General features: G+C 40.1%; 1 long non-coding RNA gene across 1 annotated transcript; it reads right to left on the bottom strand.

The window, feature by feature from the left end:
- Positions 1 to 27,427, bottom strand: LOC142103425 (uncharacterized). Its single transcript, XR_012679349.1, has 3 exons — positions 27,358 to 27,427; positions 3,597 to 3,674; positions 1 to 296 (listed from the first exon to the last, which is right to left on the bottom strand). It is a non-coding gene; the product is annotated as an uncharacterized LOC142103425 (long non-coding RNA).

Here is a 27,427-nt window from a genome sequence, read left to right as displayed (position 1 = left end):
TATTAGTTGGTAATGCAAAATCATTTTGCATGGGGACCCACCCCGTATGGCATGGTAAACAATATTTTTGTCTTGGTCCACAGATCTGGAAAATTGGAGAGCACCGCATGCAACCTTTCCGGGACTCCAAAAAAGAGCTTACTGGCCAGAGCTGGAATGTCTGAATAGTTTAGAAGACGCTGACAACACCAGGCTGGGTGCAAATAAAAAGTGTTTATTAGGTGACATTTCAGCCTTCATCTGTGTTTTTCAAAATTACACCACAAAGGGGCTAAGCAAGAAGACTGACTTGAAAGCTGGAATAGATAAATTAGGAGGGACAAAGAATAACTTCAATACAACTACAATGGACATTGCAAAGATTTATCAATATGTTTTCAACTTTTAATTTATATGGACGTAGCGTGTACAATAGGGATATAAAAATACAAAATATATCATTTCAGAATAAGTACAATTAACATCAGGAATATAAAAAAATCAAGCAAAATTTAAATTTGGTGATGGCTTTGAAGACAAGGAAAGTGTGAGGAATGTTGAATTGGAGGGGGAGGTAAATTTAAAATGTGGGGACAGATTTATAGTTGGGGTAGGGAATATACCAGATCAACTTTAAATTTCAGTGTAAAAATAAAGCTATCAAGTGTTTGTGTGCTACAGGTAAAACATTCAGTATTTAACTTATGTGCAAAATAATAAACTAATTTGCACCCCTTGCATTGTAACATGGTTTGTCCCGGAAGAACAGTTACTTGCTTTGCCTCACTTTCCTTAATGACTCAGGCCCTATGCAGGTAAAAGCTACGTGGCCTGCAGCCCTGGGATATTATAAAATTGGGTAGGAGGTCATTGGGTATCTATGGGGGCTTATGAATATTTCATGAGGGGGATGGGTGACCACACCCTTCTTTTAGGGTTTCAAATTAATCTTATTTTTTATTCCTTGCATGAATGTCATCTTATTTATGGAGTTATAATCAGTTAGTAAATGGAATATCTACCTCATGTAATGGTGACAAAATATCACAACAAGTGATATACACTGAAAAAGTGCCACATTCCACTAAATCGTAATTAATTTTATAAATATATAATAAATTTAGTATTAATCATAAATTAAGTAAACATGTCCATTTTTATTTTTTTTACAGAATTTCAGGTATTTTTCAACAAACTGAGTGAAAATCATTTTTTTCTGTTGGGGCTCTAAGCATTGTCCTCCTTTGTCAAATGCACTAATTGTTGTTTCTCTCCAACAAGTCACCTTAGTGCCTTCAGATTATTGGGCTTATTTATTAAACAGAGAAGGTCCCTCAGGTTTTCACACCATATACCCCTTATAATGCCAGCTGTATTGGTCCTCAGGGGAGGGCTGGGAAATCTTAGCCTGGAGGGGCAAGACTTGACTCAGCAGCCTATTTTAAAGGAAAAAAAATGCAGTTGGCCCATTGACCCACCCCAAGGTAGCCCACTATGGGACCGGTCCAGGGGCAGATGCCCCTCGGTCCCCCAGCCAAGCCTGCCCCTTGATCCTCCTCATTGTCAGGAGGACCAGGAGGTCTCCCACCAGTCTATGTATAGGAATGCAGCAGGTACACTGCATTTTAAGTGGGTTTTTGGGAAAGAGGATGAGATAATGCAGATAAGAATGAAAACGTTTGAATGAAAGAAAAAAGTAGATACAAATGGGTGCTCAAGGGTATGTAAAAGAGGGTGATATGGGAATGCACAACCTAGGGAACACAGCAATAAGACCGAGACAATTAATAATTGTATTATTGCCTTATAGAAAAATATTTACAGGGCCCAAGGCTAGAGCTCAGAATACCGGATACTGGAAATCTCCAGACTTGACTCTATCATGTATATATTTTAGTTATACATCCAGCAATGTTGTCTACAGTGCATAAATGTGTACACCCCCCGCCCCCCCCAAAAAAAAATAAAAAAAAAATTTCCCCTCTACCTGTGCTGTCATCATGGCTCCTTCAGAACGAGAGCTGAGGAGCAGAGATCTCACTTAAAGTCTTGTGAGATGTTAATTTCCTCATCTCACCCGCGAGGCTAAGTGGCACTTGGTGGGGCCATCGGCCTACTGGACACATTGCCAGTCCGCCCCTGAGTGCTAGCAATACTTCTATATTCTAAGACTATAAAAAATTAATATAGAGTCAATGGGGTCTATGTATGATGAAACAGAAGGATGTTTTTTTTATTGTGGCTTATCGTGTAAAGTAAAAGGTTAATGTGCAGGCAATCCTTTCATATGTTTATTATCTTTTACACTCTTTGAAAATGTTTTAATTGGTAAATTGATAAAACAAAATCTACCCAAAAAATGCTTTTGCAGATATTCCTTGCACGTCACAGCTTTTAGTGCATACCGGTGTTGTTGATATTAATGTATTGCATTTTGGAAAAGGCAGAAAGAAATATTCTCATCATAAAAATCTTAATTGCCCAGTGAAGACTGAATGGTATGCATTTAACATGAATCGCAAGGTCAATCCTCCTGCCACAGATATATTACTGTTCATGAAGCTGGTGGTACCATTTTCTTTTTATATGCATCTAATTCTATATTTCTTTAGATTGTGGAACCAGTTTTGGATCTAATCTCAGGTTCAAAAGGAATATTAATCCCATTTGGTAGAATGCCAGACATTTATAGTAAAGAAAAAAAAGAACTCTTCGTTTTGTGAGTGGTTTTATATAGCCCTTTAAATGTATATACCAGTGTTTAACTCAGTACTCAGGGACCCCTAACAGTGCATGTTTTCCATATCTCCTGGCTGGAGCACAGGTGTAATCATTACTGACTGACACATTGTAACAGATCCACAGGTGGTATCATCATCATCACCATTTATTTATATAGCGCCACTGATTCCGCAGCGCTGTACAGAGAACTCACTCACATCAGTTCCTGCCCCATTGGAGCTTACAGTCTAAATTCCCTAACATACACAGAGAGAGAGAGACTAAGGTCGATTTTGATAGGAGCAAATTAACCTACTAGTATATTTTTGGAGTGTGGGAGGAAACCGGAGCACCCGGAGGAAACCCGCGCAAACACGGGGAGAACATACAAACTCCACACAGATAAGGCCATGGTCGGGAATCGAACTCATGACCCCAGCGCTGTGAGGCAGAAGTGCTAACCACTTAACCACCGTGTATAATTACAATGTGTCAGTCAGTAATGAATACACCTGTGCTCCAGCATGGAGATATAGAAAACCTGCACTGTTAGGGGTCCCTGAGGACTGAGTTTGGGAAACACTGGTATATACGGTAATTATAGAATGCAATACGCTTTTTTAGTTATTCCTACCACAAAAACAGTAATTTTCACCTGAGCCCACAAATATATGGAGGGATCTAAATAGAGTACAGATGTCCCCTTCTAGACACTTTACCTACTTTTTCAAAAATAATTTTACTTGAGGTACAGCAACAGTTATTCATGTAATTAGCAAAATAAGTGCCTGGTGTGCTCTATTGAACCAGTGGTGAGAAGGAGCAGGAGAAATAGTGTTCCACAATCCGATCACTAGGTCAAAGTATCTTACAGTGGTGTGTGGGTCAACCTTTACCTTATCATACTTTGAGCTCTTGGGCGAGGTGTCTGGTTGGGATCTTCCCATGTTGTGTGAAGATCTCCACGTTGGTTGCTTTTGAAGACCAAGAGAGAAAATTGCATAGTATAAATAGATAATTAAGGTGAGGTATAGGTGAATATATTTAGAGGTGGTACAGAGTCCTGAAGATCGCTTTGGGCCAGTAAGTCCCTTGATGAACTCTAGAAAGACTCAACATGCTGCAGAATACACAACCCACTTCCTTAGGAGTAGAATAGTCATCTGAAGAACTGGGCTGATTATCCTGCAAATCCTTGAGTCTTTAGGCTTTTTTAAAAGAGATTTTAATGTGTAAACTTAAATAAACTTTAGCAATTATCAGATTAAGAACTCAGATGGGGTTGAATCATCAACAACAGGTGACCAAAATTGGGGTAGTGTTTGAGTTCACAGTCCAGAAAACCTGAGATTGTCCCATCCCTATGTCATACGAACAAGAGAAACCATGGAAACTAAGAACATGGTACATGTACTTCTTATTCCACTTTACCTCTTAATACACAGTTATATTAGCCTATATAGCACAGTTTCCTCTTTTATACATTGTTATTCATTTTTCATATCTCCAAACATGTCCAAATTAAAAAGTCATAAACAGGTCTGCCCATATAAAGGTCTGCCCATATACAGGTCTGCCATATACAGGTCTGCCCATACACAAATTTGCCCATACACAGGTCTGCCCATACACAGATCTGCTCATATATAGGTCTGCCCATACACAGATCTGCCTATACACAGATCTGCCCATATACAGGTCTGCCCATATATAGGTCTGCCCATACACAAATTTGCCCATACACAGGTCTGCCCATATACAGGTCTGCCCATATATAGGTCTGCCCATACACAGATCTGCCTATATACAGGTCTGCCCATATATAGGTCTGCCCATACACAAATTTGCCCATACACAGATCTGCCCATACACAGATCTGCCCATATACAGGTCTGCCCATATACAGGTCTGCCCATATACAGGTCTGTCATATACAGATCTACCCATATATAGGTCTGCCCATACACAAATTTGCCCATACACAGGTCTGCCCATACACAGATCTGCTCATATATAGGTCTGCCCATACACAGATCTGCCTATACACAGATCTGCCCATATACAGGTCTGCCCATACACAAATTTGCCCATACACAGGTCTGCCCATATACAGGTCTGCCCATATATAGGTCTGCCCATACACAGATCTGCCTATATACAGGTCTGCCCATATATAGGTCTGCCCATACACAAATTTGCCCATACACAGGTCTGCCCATATAAAGGTCTGCCCATATACAGGTCTGCCCATATACAGATCTGCCCATATACAGGTCTGCCATATACAGATCTGCCCATATACAGGTCTGCCATATACAGGTCTGCCCATATACAGGTCTGCCATATACAGGTCTGCCCATATACAGGTCTGCCATATACAGATCTGCCCATATACAGGTCTGCCTATATACAGGTCTGCACATATAGAAATCTACCCAATCACGCCTTGACCACACTCACAATGTCCTATATCCCTCCTCTTTCTCCGCTTTAATCATCTCCAATTGATTTCATTTTTTTCTCATTCATTCTTCTACCCAAAATAATGTATAATGAAAACACACACCCTCACATCCAATGCAAAAAAGGTTTATTAAGTGAACGCACCATTGACTAAGGAAAGCCTTTCTTTTTTTTCTTTAGAAAAAGGACCCTTTTTAAATGCTGTTGGATTCCCTGAGAAGCGGCAGCTTTTTCATGGCTTCCTCGCCCTTTGTACAGTCCAAAAGACTCTGTTACACCATTTTTTCTACTATGCCAACTCTGTGGGGCATAACGTTTTCATTATTGATATACCTACATTTTTATGTGATTCCAGAATCAGTACTATAGGTATAATAATACAGAATAAAAAAATAGCCTCTTTATTTTTGTAACTTTACCACATGCACATATGCATGGTAGAAGCATGGTTGTGGGGGTAGGTCCAGGGGCAGGCTGGGCTGGGGGGCAGAAAGGCATCTCCCCCCCGGCCAGTCCCATAGTGGGCTACCTTGGGCAGGGTCACTGTTCCTAATAGGCTGCTTAGCTGAGGTTCGTCCCCCAGGCTAAAATTTGCCAACCCTCCCCTGGTCCAGTCACCTGGCAACGTCTGTTGTCTTTATACTTTATTTTTTCCATTTACCACACTTTTATTCCTGTCCTCCTTGCCCCGATTTTAACTCCATTTTATCTCATTACACATTTATACCTATAAAAGGCTTATGTCTGATATCTTAACCTCTTTTACCTTCTTCCTCTTATTCAACTATTACCTTAGAGTAACGACACGAGACTTGAGTGTGGCAAAATTAAATGATTTATTTAACTATGGTGGAGGAGAATAAAGCAGTCAGTCCGACGTGTGCCGGGCAGAACCCAACTGTCCTAGCATATCCTTAGGACTTATCATCTGGGGCGCCAACAACCCCTGGGTTCAAGTGGGGGACTACCAATCACACCCCGGGCGCATATATCTACCTGGACGGGGTACTACGTCCCGATTCTTCCAAACCCGCCCATCCTCTGTACTATAAGGAAAGCAACTACAGGGCAACCCACAGGGGCGGTACCTGAACCGAGACTAATAGCCGATTCACTCGAAGAGAGGCGGGTTCATCGTGTCCAATACCGTAAATGTGCGCCCACACAACTACTGGCCGTTGACTGCACTGCGTTTGCCGGTCAATACTCCATCCATCTTCGCGGACAGCCATGACCGCTGTCAGAAGCCGATACCCATCCTGAACAGTATCCAGCCGATTCCTCATGTTCCCAGGACCCAAACGAAGCAGGGAGGGTGGGTAGGCAACATCCAGATCTGCAAGGCTGGCTAAAACTCCCCCCATCCAACTTATAGCCTCTGAACCCCTCCCCTATGACACCGGATAGGCGTACCCAATAGTTAACTATTAACACTCCAGAGAATAACTCAGTTAAAGATACAGCAAAGCTTTTATTATCCTTCGTTCCTATGCAGATCTCAGTTCTTATTCCTCAAAGTTCTGGATGACAGAAGATCTCTCTCCAAGGACTAATTAGATTTTGTTCCAGGCTCCAACTGCACAGCAGCAGCCTCTCATTCATTGTGAGTGGGAGAGAAAGCAAAGGTTAGTGAAACAAACTTGTCTACGGCACTTCCACAGAATCCGTGGCCCTTTCCTGCTCTGTCATCACAATAATAATAAGTTAATTATTTTCCTTGTTTTTTGATTTGTTAGCAAATTTTAATAAACTGCAACTTCGTCGCCTCCTTGGAAATATAAGTAAACATAAATGATCTTCTTGCTGACACATTGCCTGTGGAGACAATCACAATCACAGCCAGACGTTTGCCAGTAAGACACTAGTCTGGTCAACTCCATATGTATGGGTCATAATGCACAAAATACTATAATAGCAATCAGTATACTATCCTGGTGACTATTTCACTAACACTCTATTTCATTTTTCATTCAATTTACATCATACTTGCCAATTCTCCCGGAATGTCCGGGAGACTCCCAAAATCCAGGTAGGTCTCCCGGACTCCCAGAAGAACAGGCAAGTATCCCGCATACTGGAATTTACTTGCCATAAATCGCGGTGAATCAAGTCATTTTGGCCCTGCCCCCGCGACAAAATTATATTTTTGTCACGGGGTTGGGCCAAAATGACACGGTTGACTACTCTCTCAGAATGTCCGGGAAACTCCCGAATTCCGGGTACGTAATTCTCCCGCATCCTGGCCTCTTTGCGCCTGAATGACGAGATTCGTAGGGAATAGTGTCATTCAGGCCCCGCCCCCGCAACAAAATGTCAATTTCATGGGCCGATAGCCCCTCTGGGATCTCCTGAAGGAAAAAAGTTAAAAGTAGGCAAGTATGATGTAAGCTACGTCAAACATCTAAACTTGGGTGTAAGTCATTTGAGCACGTGTGCAGTGCATCAAGCACTTTTTTTGGAGGTTTTTTTTTAAAATGGACTTCTGTCTAACTCTAAATCTGTAAAAGCTATTTGAAGTCACCTCAGAATTCTGGACCATATAAACTCAAATTGGCAATGTGTTTACATGTCTATATAGCCTCTCAACGACTTATGCAGGTGTTTACACCTATCTTAGGAGGTACACACTTTTTCATATAAAATCCATTTATTTACATGTTTTTATTTGACACTGATATAAAACAAAATTCAGTTTAAAGTTTTACTTCAGCATAAATATAAATAAAGCACAAAGTGTAAGCATACTTGCCTACTTTCAGGAAGTGCAGTCCGGGAGAGGGGCGTGACTAGAGGGCATAAATGTCGTTTTGTCGTGGGTGGTGGGGGCCAAAATGACGCAATTCACAGCGAATCTCGTTATTTTGGCCAGGGAATTGCGGGATGCGGGAGACTTGCCTGCTCTCCCGGGAGTCCGGGAGTTGGCAAGTATGTGTGTAAGTAACCCAAAAAAATCCAAAGAAAAATAATTTGCTTGTACCATTTCCATGACAATTTATACTCATCTTACTAAACGCATTTTCATTTTTGGAAGCTCTCACACACCTGACCAGCAGCCAAGCAGAAAAGGACAGAAACTGCAGACAATGTGAACGACATAAATCACTGGGATTTGTGAGGAAAAGAGCCGAGAAAGATCCAAATTTACATCAGGAATCACCTACTGCGCTTTATGTGGTCCAAAGCAGAGAATGTCTCTTGATTAATGATAATGTTTTTAGAATAGAAAAATGCTATAATTCTACACAGATGGCAGTTTTCACCGAGATACAAAATGCATTTTGTGATAAATAATATATGGAACTAAAGTTGAACATAACAAATGATATCAGCAGGATCTCACGTATGTACATATATCATCGCCTTAGAAGTAAAATTCCAAACTATAACTCATTTGGATACGTTCACATGTTTTTTAAACATATCTTTCACTTGTGTCTCCTTTATCTCTGCCCAAAAAAAGAAGAATTTGTTTTCAATTGGCTCATACAAATTTGTGGCATTTTTTTTTTGCCCAAAGAAAAACTTTATTGGTAAACTTTGTTTATGTTATGTTTTTTTAAATAATAAATACGTTAAGATGATAAAAATATAGTAGAAAATGTAATAGAAAATAGCTAGTAACTAGTGCTTTGCACGTATGATCACAAGTAAAAAAGCGCATTTTGAACATGACCCCCTAAATATGTAAAAGCTGTGTGCTGATTAACTGGTACTCCCAACAGGATTTCCATTGGTCGTAACAGCTAGGATAATTTCTGACCTAGTCAAACAGATTAATTACTTAATTAATTAATTAACGTAATATATGCAATAGGAGACAATCTTCCCTGTGAATGTATGATCAGAATTTTTTTTCTGGTGAGCAAAAAAGATTTACAGTCATTAGTCATGGGTGAAGAATGGGTCAAAAATTTAGGTGGGTGTTATAATGCAAAATAGTTGGTGTAGTGTTGTTAGTAGTCTGTTGTTTTCATATCTCTACAAAGGGTACAAAGGATTAAAATGAAACATACATGTATAGGACAGTATAGTATAATATATCATGCCCTAATGACTGCATTGTGCATAGCAAATAGCCATCACATTCCTACATAGTAATTTGACTGCCATTCTCTTATAAGGCAAATTTGTATACAGTAATCATCGCATATTAATCATATAATCACAGGCAATACTTGAAGTCAAAAGATTAGACTTCTTCAAACATCAAAATATGAAATATGGTTGTCGTGTGGGAGCGGGAAGGGCAGGAGGGGGATGTATGAGGGGTGAATAATAACATTATAGGTCAGATTCCAATATAATTAGCAAGATGCAGCAATTTGAGGGATAAAGCAGTTTTTTCAGTCTAAGTTACAAATCTTCTTAAGTCTCATGATGTTACAATTTATTAAGTGCTCAGTCTCTGCCTTCAAATATATGTTTGATACTTTGTCTCACCTCCCAATTTAACGAAGATAAATATATTCCCCATTTGGTGTAAAAATATATAACTCCTTTTTCAATATCACTTAGTGCAGATCATCTGTCATGTAGGATTGTGAACATTTCTAGTTCCACTTCACTTCACCATTATCCACAAATATCAACTTTAAATTTCAGTGTACAAATAAGCTATCAAGTATTTGTGTGCTACATGAAAAAACTGACAGTATTTAACTTATGTGCAAAAAGGAATTCTAATTTGCACCCCTTGCATTGTAACATGGTTTTGTCCAGGAGGCTAAAATAAAAAGTTTCTCAAGTTAAGATCCTTAATGAATCAGGCCCCTTGTTATTACAAATATTTCATTATATAGCTATATTGCATTGTTTACTATTATGTTTAATATGTTTTAGTGTTTTTATTGCTTGAAGTGTCCTCCTGCATTCTACGTAGCCTGTCACAGTGGAGAAATGTGTGACACAAACACAGGAGGAGGAGACCTCAGGGTCTATTTTAACTAAAGTGAGCTGTTGTCAAGCAGTAGACCTTAACAGATATTACAGGCTGAAAACCAGAGAGGTCTGTATTCCTTATGCCAAGAGATGCATTCAAAAGATTAATTGGCTGCTGACAAAATTAACACTCGTGTGTGTGTTAGGGAATTTAGACTGTAAGCTCCAATGGGGCAGGGACTAATGTGCAAGATAAATATTCTCTGTACAGCGCTGCAGAACTGGTGGTGCTATATAAATAAATGATAATGACAATACATGGTCATCTAGCAATAGGAAGTTTGACTTTCTCCCTGTTCCTACAGGTGCAGTGTGCAGGCACTGTACTAGTTTCTCTCCTCGAAAGTTGAATGAGGGGTCAGGGGCTCTTCCCTGTAACCTCAAACTGAAATTCCAGATGGTTATTTAGGACCTGACTAGTCTCAGTTCATCAATTTCATGAAGCTGAGAATCAGCTCTGGTTGTGGCTCCGACTGTGGCATTAATGCAGAACAAATTGAGACATATCCTCTGTGTAATTAGTTCCAGAATTTAAGAGATTTACAGTAAAATAATAGAGCGGGCTGCAAATAACTGACTAATTTTTTTGGCTCCATCCTAAGGTGGGAATATAATGTGATATATTTAGTGTGACGTTTTTGCAGGGTGCGCGGTGGAAGGGATTAGAGCCCACTGAGTCATTTGTAAAAATCCATACGCCTGGCTGTCTCCACGCTGCAGACCGTAATATAAATATATTCCTCATTACTGAGACACTCACATACCTATAACACACGGTACCAGCTAAAGGAGCTACAGCCAAACATTAATGATTAGTGCTATTTTTTCTTATAATGCAAATACAACCCAGAGCATCTTATAACTAGAAAAAATAAAACTAGTGAAATAAACCCTAAAGATATAAAACCACAACATCATGTTCTTACCACATAGTTGTCTACTCTCCCAGAAGACTCCTAAATGTTCGAGAGTAGGACAACCTCCCGCATCCTGACCGATACATTGTGACCCAGCCCCCTGCTGTAATAGGTCGAAAATTGTATAGTTTGACAGAGATGCCGGCCCAGGTTGACGCGATTTGCTCTGCCACGCCGGATGGGAGATCTCTAAAGTTGGCAAGTATGTCTTACCATCTCTTGGTTTTTATAAAGCACAGCAATTCCAGACAGCATTCCTGGTAGTGATTTAGCCTGTGCGCTAATATGCAAATGATGGAGCGCTGTACACGTGGTCAGCGTGGCTTGAAGCCCCCCTCCCCCCAATATTGCAACCAAACCTGTGGCAGGTCAAATATTTATTATATCCAGGGCAGGGCCATCTTAATAGCATTATAGGCCCCCAGGCAAAGCAGTGCACTGGGGCCCTACCTACACAAACGCTCATAATGTAAATTATCAATAAAGTTAAAGCCTATATTTATTGGTAACTCCATCAAAATCGGTGTTTAAACATTAAAAAACATGCTGTACAGCAGAGATTAATGCACACAAACATTTGGACAGTATAACATGAGCCTTGAAGTTGAAAAACAAGAAATTCAACAGTTGGTAAATCATACAGATGGAGATGGCACAGTACGAAATTACTATGAATTATTTATTATTAATCAAGTGTTCAACACAAACATTTGCAAAATTTCTAACTGCTGAATGAGGGGGTGATTTACTAAAGGTGTAAGTTTATGCTTGATGGAGCATTGTCCAATCAGATTACATTAAGAAGTGGTTTAGTGGATATCATTTTGACCATCACATCTGTAACTAATTGGAGATATGCAGAAATCTGGTTTGTCACAAAGTGCAGCCCGTGAGCACCAATGTTACTGATGTGCAGGGCCGGACTGGGACTAAAAATCAGCCCTGGCATTTAAAGTACACAGGCCCACCCTAGTTCTAGCAGAAGAGAAAATATGTACCGCCGCTCAGCGGCGGCGCCGAACAGGGCATGACCTCATTGTGTTGTGGGTGTGGCCAACATGGGGCATTGATACATACATTATAATAATACATTACATTCATCACGCTCTCCCAGCCACATCACGCCATCCCCCCAGGCACATTATGACACCCCCAGCCCACTGTACTTATATATCTTTCTGGTGTTGCTGACATCCATAAGGGTGGGAACTTCCTGTAGAGTGAGCAGGGAAGCTCTTTGTCTCACAAGATTACCAAATCTTGTGATACTTAGAGTTGCTACTGTTTGTTTGCCCCAGTTAGCCACACTGTTTGCTTGCCCCAGTTAGCCACACTGTTTGCTTGCCCCAGTTAGCCACACTGTTTGCTTGCCCCAGTTAGCCCAACTATTTGCTTGCCCCAGTTAGCCACACTGTTTGCTTGCCCCAGTTAGCCACACTGTTTTCTTGCCCCAGTTAGCCACACTGTTTGCTTGCCCCAGTTAGCCCAACTGTTTGCTTGCCCCAGTTAGCCACACTGTTTCTTTGCCCCAGTTAGCCACACTGTTTGTTTGTCCCAGTTAGCCACACTGTTTGCTTGCCCCAGTTAGCCACACTGTTTGCTTGCCCCAGTCAGCCACACTGTTTGTTTGCCCCAGTTAGCCCAACTGTTTGCTTGCCCCAGTCAGCCACACTGTTTGCTTGCCCCAGTTAGCCACACTGTTTGCTTGCCCCAGTTAGCCACACTATCTGCTTGCCCCAGTTAGCCACACTGTTTGCTTGCCCCAGTTAGCCACACTGTTTGTTTGCCCCAGTTAGCCCAACTGTTTGCTTGCCCCAGTTAGCCCAACTATTTGCTTGCCCCAGTTAGCCACACTGTTTGTTTGCCCCAGTTAGCCACACTGTTTGCCCCACTATTACTTACATACACAGACACACTATTACACACACACACACACACACAAACAGACACTTACCTTTTTTCATCTAGCAGCAGCACTGTGCGCGCTGTCCGGCAGACGGAGAATCAGTGACAGCCGCCTATGCGAGTAATCACATGGGACGGCATCACCCCTGTCAGGTGATGCCGTCCCATGTGATTGCTCGCATAGGCGGCTGTTACTGATTCTCCGTCCGCCGAGCAGCGTGCACAGTGCTGCTGATCGGCGGACATGCGGACCGGCTCATCTGGCCATCGGCCCTCCTGGCATTTGCCAGAAGTGCCAGATGGCCAGTCCGGCCCTGCTGATGTGACATAACAGTTAGGGGTGTACCCGTTACTGAAGAAAGGGGCAAATTACAGTTCTCCAGCTGCTGCCAAATCTTCTCACACACACACACACACACTAGCTTTGCATTGTGGGAATTGTAGTTCTGTGATAGCTGATAAACATCCCTAACATCACAGAGATGTATGTCAGAAAACTGCTAACGTTCCAGCCAAGTAATGGACTAGTATGTCCCAATATTATGACGTGACAATCATACGATGTAAATATAGCTCTGAATTTTTGCCTTTTTGAGGATTAACATCATGAAAGATAAAGACAGGGGAGAGGATTAAAAATTAGCTGTCAATTTGGCTAAAACAGTCATGATAAAAGGACAGCAGGGCCACATTAGGGAGTTAACCATAGCTCCAGGTCTCTTAGTCAAAATAGGCCCGGCAGATTCTCCAGTTTTGTGGAATTTAAAGGCAAGAGAGCACAATCTACCAGGATACATATGGGATGATTGATAAATAACACTATAGGCCTGATGTAGAGCATACTTGCCAAAAATTTTTTTTCTTTTTCCGGGAGATGCCGGCTGGGACGTGGGCGTGCAGGGGGCGGGGCTGCGAAATCGCGTCATTTTGGCCCCGCCCCCGTGACGGAATGACGCAAATCGCGTCATTTTACAGTGGGGGCGGGGCTAAACGCCGCGATTCCGGGTGAATCGCGGCGTTTAAACTAAATTTTTCCCCCTTCCTATCAGGGAGATTGCCACACTCGTCCGGGAGACTCTCGCAAAATGCGGGAGTCTCCCGGACAATCCGGGAGAGTTGGCAAGTATGATGTAGAGTTGGGTTTAAATCATATTTGCCAACTTTTTTTTTATTTTTATCATCAATAATTTTTATTGAAAAGTTTAACAACGTTAGGGGTACAGAAACTAAAAACAGGTTTACATAAAGAGGGACAATTGGAATAAATGCAGAAAGCTAAAATGAGGAGGCATTGTAGAGATAAAGGAATGTTGATTGCAATGTGGCATTTTAAGTATACTAAAAAGAACCAAGGAGTGAGGGCCACTAGCAGGAGCTGGCTGGGTTGGGGGGCAGGGGGACATTTGCCCTCCGGGCCGGTCCCATAGTGGGCTACCTTGGGCTGGGTCACTGGGCCACTTGCATTTTTTTCCCTCTAAAATGTTCCTAATAGGCTGCTGAGTCAAATTTTGCCCCCCGGCTAAAATTTGCCTGCCCTCCCCTGGCCACTAGACCTAGAAAGGCATATTTGCCAAATTTTAAAACCTGTCCTCTGGGAGATCCTGGAGGAGAGGTCATGTGAAAAGTGTAGGGGGCATGGTGACGCCATTGTGTCACCATAGCCCCGCCCCCTACTTTTTTAAAAAAAACAAAACAGAAATTCATAGAATTTAATAGTGGGGTGTGGTGTAATAACGTGATTGCGTCATTAAGCCCCGCCTCCACAAGTGTCCGGTAGAATGCCTACTCTTCCGGGAGTCTGGGAGCACTCCCCAAAATTTGGAAGCCTCCCGGAAATTCCGGGGGAGTAGGCAATTTAAATCATAAGTGTAAATTGTATCCCATAATTTACTTAGGATTCCAAGTCGTGGTATATTCCTATTTATAACATGGGGATTTCCCATGGCTTGAGTTCAGCCCCATGTTATAAATAGCAATGTACTGACGCTAAAAGCTCGTTTGCGGCGGCAGCTCTTAGGAGCTGGTTGTGCGACACGTATGACGGATTCTGTTTTTTTGACAAGCCCAGGAGCCATGGATTTATTACAGATGAAGACCTGGGATGTAGGTGAGAAATGAGGAGGGTAAATGAGGGTTATGTAGGAGTGTTTTTATTTCAATTAAAGTCATTTTTACATTGGTGTGTGTGTTTTATGTACATTTTTCCCTCATGCACTACAACTCGTGGTTTCTCAAGTGCCAGCATGCTCAGCCCTGTGATGACTGGCCTGGGGCTAGTTTGGCATTATGGCAGGGGAGCCCCACGCTGCGGGATTCCCAGCTGTAGCGCCACCATTTATTTGTTCTTAAATGTAATCATTTATTTTCGTATTTTTTAATACAGCACAGTCATCATCATTATCACAGATCTTGCACCAGGAGGAAGGACCCGTAACAGATACATTTTCCAGAGGCCTTATCTGCGGCTGCGGCCAAGACAGCATAGCGTGTATCAGTGGCGGATCCAAGGGGGGGGGGGGCGATCGCCCCCCCTAGCAGGGGCTTGCTGCCGACTGCTGCATACTGTGCAGGTCCGTTCAGCAGTGACAGTGTGCTGCCCGGCTGCTCTTATTGTGTTTTAAACACAATCAGAGCAGCGGGACAGCACACTGCCATTGCTGAACGGACCTGCACATACTGTGCAGCCGCCGGCAGCCTTATAAATCAGAACGGGGGCGGGGCCTAAATCACCCCCCCTAAAATCGCCCCGGGTAAAGCAGTTGTTTAGATCCGCCCCTGGCATGTATAGAGCGTGAACACACCTTTACATGCTAAGCTGGCCCACTAAAACCTCCCATGTTCCATCTCTTTAAGCGCACAGAGCTGCAAAGCGGAGATCTATCTCAGTCTGAGAGCAAACTGGGACGGATCTTTGGCTACTGCGCATGTGGAGCAGCCAAAAGTGCTTTTTCCACTTACAAGCTGGACATGCATCCGACTCCACGTCAGGCCCTATAAGTGTAATAGGAACTTGCTCTGTTTTGGAGTGAAGCAGCGTGCACAAGACCCTTACATTTTTATGAAATATAGATGCATATTCTCTTTCTTCAATATGATGTTAAGTAGCACAGACCATTTTACTCTATTTTGGTTTTGAGCAGTTGGATGTCAGCAAAGATCCTTCAGGCTGTGAGACGTATGCCTTCTGCAGATCTCCTAAACAACCTGGAGCACAGAAACTTCTACAGAAACTCTTTCTTCATTGTGGAGAGGGAAACAGCACGTTGGCTTAGTGGTTAGCACTTCTGCCTCACACAATGGGGTCATGAGTTTGATTCCCGACCAAGGCCTTATCTGTGAAGAGTTTGTATGTTCTCCCCGTGTTAGCGTGGGTTTCCTCCGGGTGCTCCGGTTTCCTCCCACACTCCAAAAACATACTGGTAGGTTAATTGTCTGCTAACAAATTCACCCTAGTCTGTGTGTCTGTGTGTGTGTTAGTGAATTTAGACTGTAAGCCCCAATGGGACAGGGACTGATGTGAGTGAGTTCTCTGTGCAACGCTGCGGAATTAGTGGCGCTATATAATTGAATAGGTGATGATGATCATGTATCTATTGTAAGAGAATGAATGTATCTATTGTTGGGTAAGATAATCATTTTAAAAATGTTTGTTAAAAACGTATCTACTGTTAATTACACAGAAGTCTTATCAAATCAGTATGACAATCAGAATATGCACAGTTATTTGTAACTGTGCAAATGCATAATGTATTAATTAAAAGGTTATTATATTATAGGCTACCTTTGCTAGGGGTGCTTAAAATGAAATAGGCCCCAAACTTGGGGGCTGATGTTGAGTTGGATGCAATTTACACTTAAATCATAAGTATATTGCAACTTGTAATTTACATAGTATTCCAGATCCGTGTGACTTAGACTAGGTACACACTGAAACAACTTTCGACCAATGTGCTATCACTAACGATACTATGCAAATTGCACAGACACATCTCTTTATCTGCCTTATGGGCCAGTGTGCATGATACACTTAAGTAAAGTAAATAAATAAATGAATAAATAATGTTAAAAAATAACCAGCATGCTTCTCCCCTCCAAAAATAGCGCTAGGGTTGGTTAAGCTTAACTTCTTTTACTTCTACAGCAAGGTCTGTTGCACCAGCAGAAAGCGCCCGCAAAAGTTACGTCTCCTGGTGACCTATCTGCAGCTGCTTTCGACTCAGCATAGCATGTAAAGTGCGTGAACACACCTTTACATTGCTAGGCTCGCCCAATACCTCCCCCGTTCCACCCAGGGGCAAACGCAGGATTTGTAGAGGGGGGTTTCCACACCATGCCGCTAGTGGGCGTGAGCAGCATACATGGGGGCATGGCTATAATTTTAGACAGTGCTTGGCTGCTCTCCAACTCTTCCTATCCCCATAATATACATGGGCAATGCTGCATGCACTACTGTTAGGTGCACGCAGCTCTCCCTTTTCAAACAGACCTGTCTGAAACGGGAGCAGGGTCCAGCCACCTTAATTATACAATGCCACAAACTTGGAGGGGAGTTTCCAGGTACTAGGAAACCCCCCTTGGTTTGCCTATGCCACCCCTGTAAAAGCAGAGAGGTGCAGGAGGGAGATCCGTCTCCATCTGAATATAAACTGAGACGGATCCTTGGCTAAATGTACTTTTTAAGCCAACTCTACATAAGGTCCATGGTGGGGTAAATTTATCAAACCTTAAAAAGAACATTAAAAGTGCTGCCCGAAGCAACCAATCAGATTTCAGCTATCATTTCCTAGAATGTACTAAATAAATGATAGCTAGAATATGATTGGTTGCTCCACTTTTAAAAAGGTTTAATAAATCTACCCCAGAGAGTCATTTACTAAAGGCAGCAGACTTTACCAGCTTGTTAGATCTGAGTTCACCTCGATGCCGTCCAATTAGATGTGGGGAATAAAAGAGACTTTTTTCACCAGATTTAATTGGACAGAACGGAGGCAATCTCAATCCCGACAGGCGTGAGTAATTCCCAAACCCCCTCTTTGGGGTCCATATTATTAATGAATACTTTTTACAGTTCCTGTGCATTTATTTTAGTTTAAAAGGACTACCAAAGAAAAAGCACAAGATAAATAAAATAATATAGAAATTCTAATGCATCACCAGCTGACATTTACAGGTCTCATAATGAGTATTTTACATAATAGGACACATAATTCTTTATGTAAGCAAACTCGGACTGTTAACTTGTAACAATTTTATTTCTGTTTGAAAGTAGATTTATCGTTTACATTCATTGCAATAATATAACAATAATTCTTAGAACCAGCAATAATATTATGTATTAGTAATGCCCGCTGATTTCCGGAGGTAATAATGTCATCCATTATAATTATCTAGTTTACGACAGTAAGCAGTTAAGCCCTGTAATGTATAGATAGAAACATATACATTGGCCAGCAATGTATATTTTACACTTGATGGGTCTTTCAGATATTCATTTTGGAATGGGTTGTAAAATTCAAGGATATTTACATTGTTTCATTTGGAAGACAAGCACGTAATGCCCCCCCACCCCCCCTGACTTTACAGAGTTTTGGGAACCCCCATAAGTTTGGAATACTTTTAAATCTGTCTGCAATGGGCTAGAACGCTCAGATCCCTGACTATTACCATGCAAGGTCCTGTTTTCTTTCTGCACCTCTGACTTTATCAGTCATTTTTTTTTTCCTTCTCTTTATCTCTAGGTCCTCGGAAAAAGAACATCAAAGAGCCCAACTGATAATGGCCCATCCACATAAAAACGCATCATTCATCCAACACAGACAATGGTGCCAGACCCAGCCCCAAACTCTCCACCAGCGCCATGATTTATGTGAGGGGCAATGTACACATAACGTATCAACTGATACATATTAACTTCTCGGATCTAAACATTTGCATTGACTATACAGCGCAGTATGTGCTGATCTTAAGACCTGCAAAACTTTGCAGGTATTGGACTTGATTTTGAGTTAGGAGCAAAAGCAAAGAAAAGGAGCAACTTTGCACCGGGACAAACCATGTTACAATGCAAGGGGTACAAACTGACTTATTTTTTTACACGCAAGGGAAACACTGGCTGTTTTTTCATGTAACACACAAATACTTGATAGCTTTATTTTTACACTAAAATTAAAGTTGATCTATGACATGCTATATCCCAATTATAAATCTGTCCCTATCTTTTAAATTGACCTCCCCCTCTAGTGCAACATGGTTTTGCCCAGGTGCCAAGTTACTATTTTTTTTTGCTTTGCTCCTAATTCAAAATCAGGCCCATTGTGTACATACAAGGGTGGGTCTATATCGAGGCAACTCAAATTAGCTGTCTCATGCACCAATTTATTTATTTTTTTGTGGGGGGGGGGCAAGTAAAATCAAGGGAACTAATTTAAAAATGGTAAGATGTTGCTGCAGTCTAAATTAGTCATATTTACTTTGTTGTGAGATCTGACAATGGTTCACAATTACCATAGTTGTTTTTGAAGGTGCTTAATACAAATGTTTATAGAAGATTGTGTAAGACATACTATATAGTGGGCAGCACAGTGGCGAAGTGGCTCACAGCACTGGGGTCATGAGTTCAATTCCCGACCATGGCCTTATCTGTGTGGAGTTTGTATGTTCACCCCGTGTTTGCGTGGGTTTCCTCCGGGTGCTCCGGTTTCCTCCCACACTCCAAAAACATACTAGTGGGTTAATTGGATGCTATCAAAAAAAAATTGTCCCTAGTCTCTCTCTCTTTGTCTGTGTGTGTGTGTTAGGAAATTTAGACTGTAAGCTCCAATGGGGCAGGGACTGATGTGAGTGAGTTCTCTGTACAGCGCTGCAGAATCAGTGGCGCTATATAAATAAATGGTGATGATGATGACATACCCATAGATTGTAAGCTTGCGAGCAGTGCCCTCTTACCTCTATGTATTACCCAGTATTGTTTTATTACTGTTTGTTCCCAATTGTAAAGCGCTACAGAATCTGCTGGCGCTATATAAATAAACAATGATGATGATGATGATGAAGAAGAGATGAAGTTGCCGTGACGGGCAGTTGCCTGGATAGGCACAAACTCATATAGAGTTTGATAACGAGCTCTGTGAGTTTATTAATCTGGTTTCATTTTTCTTTCAGATACATGTCGGAATTCTCAGACCAATAGCAGTCGCTGTAGGATGGAGTATATGCATAGTTCGGTACTAGCAGGGGCCATTAGAAGGTCAGAGGCACTATTTATTACTCTGCTAAGTTCCTTCACATCCCTGACAGATAGCTGGTCTCCTGCCTGTTTTTACAGTTGTACACTGCTTGTAAGGTTAGAGAGGAAGTACAATATAGACAGGCGGGGAGTGATGCAAATCCCCTAGTGCAGAGCACCTAACAGTTTCCAAATCTGCGTTCTTCAGATGTCGATGACAATATGCCAAAGTTTACAGTAAGGGGCAGTGGGAGACTTACTCCCTACGTGCAACACTCCTTCTGATCTCAAAATAATTTATGAAGCTCAGGTTCATTCTAAAAGCGTCTGTATAATTATATTTCGGTTCAATTTTTATCTTTACAGTATTAAAGCAGACTTAAACTTTAAAAAAAAAAAAAGTCACATCACAGTGAAGTTTAAACTGTATTGTCATACATTTCCGTGTATTCTGGTAAAGATCTGCTTACAAGAAAAACAAAAAAAAATGTAGCGGTTGCTGCCTGCATGCTGACATTTTTCATTGAAAGTCTCACACAACCCAAGCCTCTGACCTGTAGGAATGAATCAATAGACTGGCCAGCTTGGTATGCAGACCTTTTTAGATGACGTGAAACTGTTTATATTTTACAGTTTAAAACACAATAAAAGATACAGGGAGAATGATTCTAATTTCATAAAAAGTTTCTTTAAGCAAAATCCTAACGGAATCTTGAAGCAACTGAATTGATTGTAGAACTGATGTAATGATGGAATTAACATGATCATTCTCAGAGTCGTGGAAAGGTGGCTCTAATTGGATAGAGCAGATCTAATTCTACAGGTTGGTCCAATCATTTTAAACCTATCGTCTACACACAGGATAGACATTCTGGAGGCTGAACCAATACTCATCCTATTAATTCACTAGGAGCTAACCCCACCACTGAGACACAATGCACAGAATGCCTCAGTGGTGTCAAAAATTGATAGACAAAATTCCTACTTCCATTGCGAGCAGGCAATGTGAATGTGGCCTATCAATTCACCAAGAATCAGGGACTTGGCGGATTTTTTTGGGCATTTTTAAAGCATCTACAGAAATGACTGGACATTGTTTAGGTCAGAAACTACGATAAAATTATTTTTTGGGCAGCAACGTAAATGTAAATGTTTCATTTTTTTGCATTGCACTCTTTAACAAGATCCAAAATAAAAAAAAATAATATTCTTTTCAAAACCATATGGTATATAATAATCATCATCACCATCAACATTTATTTATATAGCACCAGCAAATCCCGTACAGCTTTATAACTGGGAACAGATAGTAATAAAACAATACTGGGTAATACATACAGATATAGAGGTAGCAATGACGTAAACAGAATGATATCATAAGGTACCAAGACATGCAATAATTCTATATAGTTTAATTGAAAGAGCTTTTTGTAAATGTTCCTATTACTGAAAGATATGTCCACACGCAGAATAATCTGAATCTAATAAACGTGAAATAGTTTAAGTTTTGGGCATAGACAATTTCAACTTGGATGACCAGATTTTGGAAAAGTCTTTAGGTATAACATCTATTAGGATGATTTTATAGCTATAATTGGCTAATATTATATGCTTGCATTGTGAAAAAAAATCATTGTGTGTGTGCACATAATCAGTATTCATTTTCCTAAGCTCATATCTCTAGTCCATTATTAAGTCTCCATGGTAACCCTTGTGGTTTGGTTGCATGACATCACTTAGTAGAGTGATATATATCGTAAGATTCCGATAACCTAAATAAATGTTTGGCCAAGGAATTTAGACAAACTATTTCAAGACTAATTTTAATACAATTCTTTATAAGGTGGGAATGCTATTTTCACCCATTAAAATATACGATTTAATCATTATGCAGAAAAGGGGCTTTTTCAAATAATAAAACTAAAAGATAACATGATCAAGTCGCTAAAAAATGTGCCTAATAGCACCCATCCTAATCAGACCATTAAATGTGATTAGATTATGTACGTTTGTGATTATAACTCACCCATACCCAGGCTGTGAATCCCTGACAAATCCATAAACCCAGACTATTTCTAGCCACAAATAATCAAATTCCTAAACCATTGCTGTAGCCCGATAAGACAGTAGAACGATATACCCAACACTTGGGATATATCACTATTACTTTTTTGAGAACAGCTCATTAAATGGGTTACTAAATTGTTGGTTCACAGCAGCAACTTTAAGTTAGTCTTCAAAACTGGGGACAAAGTATAAGCAGGACCTTAAGTGGGCGGTGTTAGAACAACCTGTGACCAATCAGAGCAAAAGAATGCTAACAGCAGCCCAAAGTATTTCAGCTCAGCCTACTCTTGAGCATCCAAGTGTAGTTGGAGTAGACAAGCTAACATGTGGGTAATCTCAGCATCCACATGTTAAACAAAGCAGCAACATCATCAGCAGCAGCAGCAATTTATATAGCGCCACTAATTCCGCAGCGCTGTACAGAGAACTCACTCACATTAGTCCCTGCCCCATTGGGGCTTACAGTCTAAATTCCCTAACACACACACACAGATAGAGAGAGAGAGACTAGGGTCAATTTGTTAGCAGCTAATTAACCTACCAGTATGTTTTTGCAGTGTGGGAGGAAACCGGAGCACCCGGAGGAAACTCACACAAACACAGGGACGACATACAGCACAGATTTTAGATTCATTACACCTCTATATTAAACTTATTTTACCTTTTTTTTTTCTTCTGTTCACCGGCACAAGCTTTTGCATCTCACCTGATTGGACAGTTTGGAGCAAACACAGATCCAACAAAGTTTCTTACTGTCAACTGGGGACATGGCTGAAGTGCACTGACCATGTAGGGCCTGGTTTTGAGTTAGGAGCAAAAGCAAAGTAAAGAAGCAAATTTGCACCTGGACAAAACCATGTTACAATGCAAGGGGTACAAATTTACTTATTTTTTTCCACAAAAAGATAAATACTGGCTGTTTTTTCATGTAGCACACAAATACTTGATAGCTTTATTTTTACACTGAAATTAAAGGTGATCTAGGACATGCTGTATCCCAACTATAAATCTGTCTCTACATTTTAAATTTACCTCCCCCTCTAATGCAACATGGTTTTACCCAGGTGCAAATTTGCTCCTTTTCTTTGCTTTGCTCCTAACTCAAAATCAGGCCCTTAATATATATCAGCTATCTGAAGTAAATGTAACACAATGTGCTGCAAATATCAAGGTCTAATTTAGTTAATGAACAGTATACTTAGGGCTAGATTTACTAAGCTGCGGGTTTGAAAAAGTGGGGATGTTGCCTATAGCAACCAATCAGATTCTAGCTGTCATTTTGTAAAAAGTACTAAATAAATGAAAGCTAGAATCTGATTGGTTGCTATAGGCAACATCCCCACTTTTTCAAACCCGCAGCTTAGTAAATCTAGCCCTTAATTTGCCCAGTTTACTACATGTACAAAGCATGTGTTTCTTCACTTATCCATATTCATATACTATGGGGATTTACTAAAGGCTTAAGTTTCCACCCTGCTCGGAGGCTCTGCTGTCCTATCCAATGATCAGTCAGTTTAAGAGAAGATTTATTTATTTTTTTGTAAAAAAAAATTCTCCTAACCTTATTGTGTGCAATGCGAATACAGCTCAACCAACATGGGGGAAATTTGCATCTTAATCAAATCTCCCACCTCCTCCATGATGTCAGAATATGTTGTAGTTTTCAAAGTAAATCAGCCTCTTAAAAGCCAAAGAATATGAGAATATTACATGAGAAATGCCATTAAAAGATACGACTGCAAGACAAACAAGTCACATATTCCTTCAAATTTTTTTAGTTCTGTACAACTATAGATTTTGTTTACAAATTCCTTGCAACTAGGAATAATTTATATTTTATTTATATTTTTCCTTTGAATAAAATGCTAGGTTTCTACCCAACTAGAGCTGTTTACCATAAACCAGTGACTGAACTGAATACACTGCCTCTTTATATTTAAAAAAAAAAAAGTATTTTAGAGCTATGATATTTTTTACTATTTAATTTATTGGTATTATTAGTTTGACTACTATGTTTATTTCACTTGTGCTATTTGGCATCTTTAAAATCTCTCTCTCTGTCACACCACTTTTTTTTAACTTTTTTTCATTTCTTCCTGTGCTAAAAAAAATACTAATGTGTGTCTGTGCATTTTTGCAATCGTGTCCTTCATGCACCACAATTTGCAACAAAAGTTGCACCCAAAGCCTCAAACTAAAAATCACGGAAATAAAAATCACGATTAAAAGTAAACCGAAACTCCAAACAAGAATGACATTAATTCTAAGTTAGAAGTTAGAATCCCTCATTTCCAATCGCTGGAATTGAAAGGTTACAGATCCCCTGTGTTTTGACTTATCAGTGTGAACAGATATTGGTGAGCGGGGCCTATAAGTGCGTTAAGATTTATAGGGGGGGATTTCTCTCTGAAGTGTGGCACCAATTTTAAAGTAAACATTGACCCCATCTATGTATTTCCTTCCTTTCAATAGGCAACCTGTGGCTTTCTAGCTGTTGTTAAACTACCTCTCCCAGCATTCTGTGCTAGCTTCCAGCTGGAATGGCATGCTGGGATATGTAGTTCCAGAACATTTCATATTATTTATTTTCAATTAGAACTTAAAATGTTTCATTTAAAGGTTACGGTGTGTCTCTGTACTATATATATATATATACATATATACTCAGAGCAAAGATTTTTACATAATGAGCAGCCATAGACAATGATAAGTATATTGCATATATGGCCCTTCAGCGACTCGTTGCAATCTTCTCGGTCTTTATATCCCCATATTGCTTGTTTTTTAGTAGATGTTTGTTTACGCTTAGCCTTGGCGCAAGCGCAAATATTGGCGGAAATAAAAGCATGAGTTTTATTTCTGTCTTTCTCACCCTCCCCTAGTGGTCCCTGAACCTAGGAATCCGGTCTGAACGATGTCTTGTTCAGGCCTCTCGCTGACCTTGAATTTCGAACCCAAGAGAGAACCAGAGAGAGAAAATAGCTCTGCTACAATAAGTCATCTATTTTTGGTCCGGTAACCTTGTAGTGCTTTTTTTTTGAATACGAGGAAATGAATGCAAAGGTGTTTGCCAATTAACAAAGGCCGACTATAATCTCCCTGTTGGCTATTAAATCAATGCATGGGCTTCCAAATGGCAGGACCTGGTTAATTGACCGGCAAATTGACTCCACCACAATCCTTTATTACTGCATTCATTGATAACTGACCACGGCCTCACACAGTCACTGGGGGCTCCCTGTGGAAACCCACCCAATGCGCTCACTCACGTACATCACTTTAATGGCTGTAGAGGCAATCATCTTAATAGCTAGATTTCTAAAGTAGATCGGTAGAGGCAAGAACCATGCATCAATATTAATATATTTTAATATGCCCTAATTATTTACTAAGGAGGAAGTAGAGCGTTACATCCTATCAATAAGATGCTTGAAAAATTGATAATTCCATGACATTAGCTAAATTCGACTGATTTCAAATTATTTGGATAATTGTATTTAAATGTGGTGTGTGTGTGTGTGTGTGGTGGATTTGTATACATTTTCAAAACAAATAATATATATACATATATATATATATATATATATATATATATATATGTGTGTGTGTGTGTGTGTGTGTGTGTGTGTATGTGTGTACATATACATATATTTATGTGTATGGGTGTGTGTCTATATACATTATCTCGTTTCCTCCGTTTATTTCGTGCCTGCACCTGTCAAGTTATATAGAAAAATGACAATATATTTAACTGTACACGTTTCTCGTTTCATGTAACACCTGTTTAATTTAGAATAGAGGTCATAATTCTCACTAGCGCTCACGATTAATTGTCCACCCGATTAACGATTGTTTTGGAATATCTGCTAAATAAATATATAACTACGAATTAGCATCGAAATACAACATCTATATAAATTGTATATTCGTTTCAGGGACGTTTATAACCCGAGAAAGGATGTTTTGTACTGTCATTCGTATCCATTGCTGTACCAGCCTTTACTTTGTATAAATAAAATAAATTAAATTGGTTCATCCGTTTTATTTATCGTGCATGATTCAACATACGATTATAAAATATACAATTTTATGCTACTGAAATGCATTGTACATTGTCTACAATGTTTAAAACTCAAATTCGTTCATTTTCATCTTTCAGAATGATTAATAGACACCAGAAACCACGTTTTGCATAAGAATAAAATTATTATTTTATAGTGGGGGGAAAATAAGTTTAATATTTATTTTCGTTGCTAAAATATAAATGATTGTCAATGTATAATTTCGGTTTTCAGCTAACGGTTTACCAAAGCGTTGCATTTGCAAAAGATATTAAATTAGCTTTTAATTGTTTTGTATAATATAATTATACATATATAAGACAACATAAAATAATTACATAATAAAATCATCACCACAAAAGCTAAATAAGGAAATTTACTATACACATGTTCAGCATAAATTACTTTATAGCTGTTACACAACTATTGTTAGTTTTAATTATATCACACGTTGCATTCTCAATTGAAATCCACCGATGAATCGCCATAGTGATAAACGCTGAATGATTGATTATAATTTACCTGTGTTATGATGTAGCACATCAGTGTGAAATAGAAAGCACCCCCCATCCCCCCTCCCCACAGAACACACGGGTGCACCACTTACAATTAAAACTTTACTCAGTTTTCAGGACCGTGTGAAAGTATTTAAGAGAAATAACAAGTCACACTAAAGTGATAGAGAGAAGGTGAAAGTTCATTATCGTTTAATGTGAATTTAAGGGCTTGCCACTCTGGGTAATTGATAGCTCTCCTATAATTTGTGACAGATTCCTATCTCTTGGGAACATCTTGTTTGTGTATGGAGAAGCGATCGTTGATCAGAAGACAGATCAGTAGTGGATACATAATAAATACATACAATTTCACTTCACAGTGCCATTGCTTCTGTCTATAAACAAAGTATACAATTAGCCACACAGCGCAGACACATATATAACCAAACTCAACAAAACAAAATCTGTGGAAATACTTAATAACTTTCAACTAGAACTATTATTAAAACAGAGTGCATTTAGCGGTAACCCTATTGCACAAATCTAATCCAACATTCTGCCACTTTCAGGATGACGATACTTACAGGATCCAATTAATTCCTGGAGCATCCTTGGGCTAATACGCAGCCCAGTGCTGTTATTTTTGTAGCGCTT

The sequence above is a fragment of the Mixophyes fleayi genome, chromosome 10 (assembly GCF_038048845.1).
Source record: "Mixophyes fleayi isolate aMixFle1 chromosome 10, aMixFle1.hap1, whole genome shotgun sequence".
NCBI classification, from domain to species: domain Eukaryota; kingdom Metazoa; phylum Chordata; class Amphibia; order Anura; family Limnodynastidae; genus Mixophyes; species Mixophyes fleayi.
Note: the sequence above shows the minus strand (reverse complement) of the source record. Positions and strands in the feature narration are given on the sequence as shown.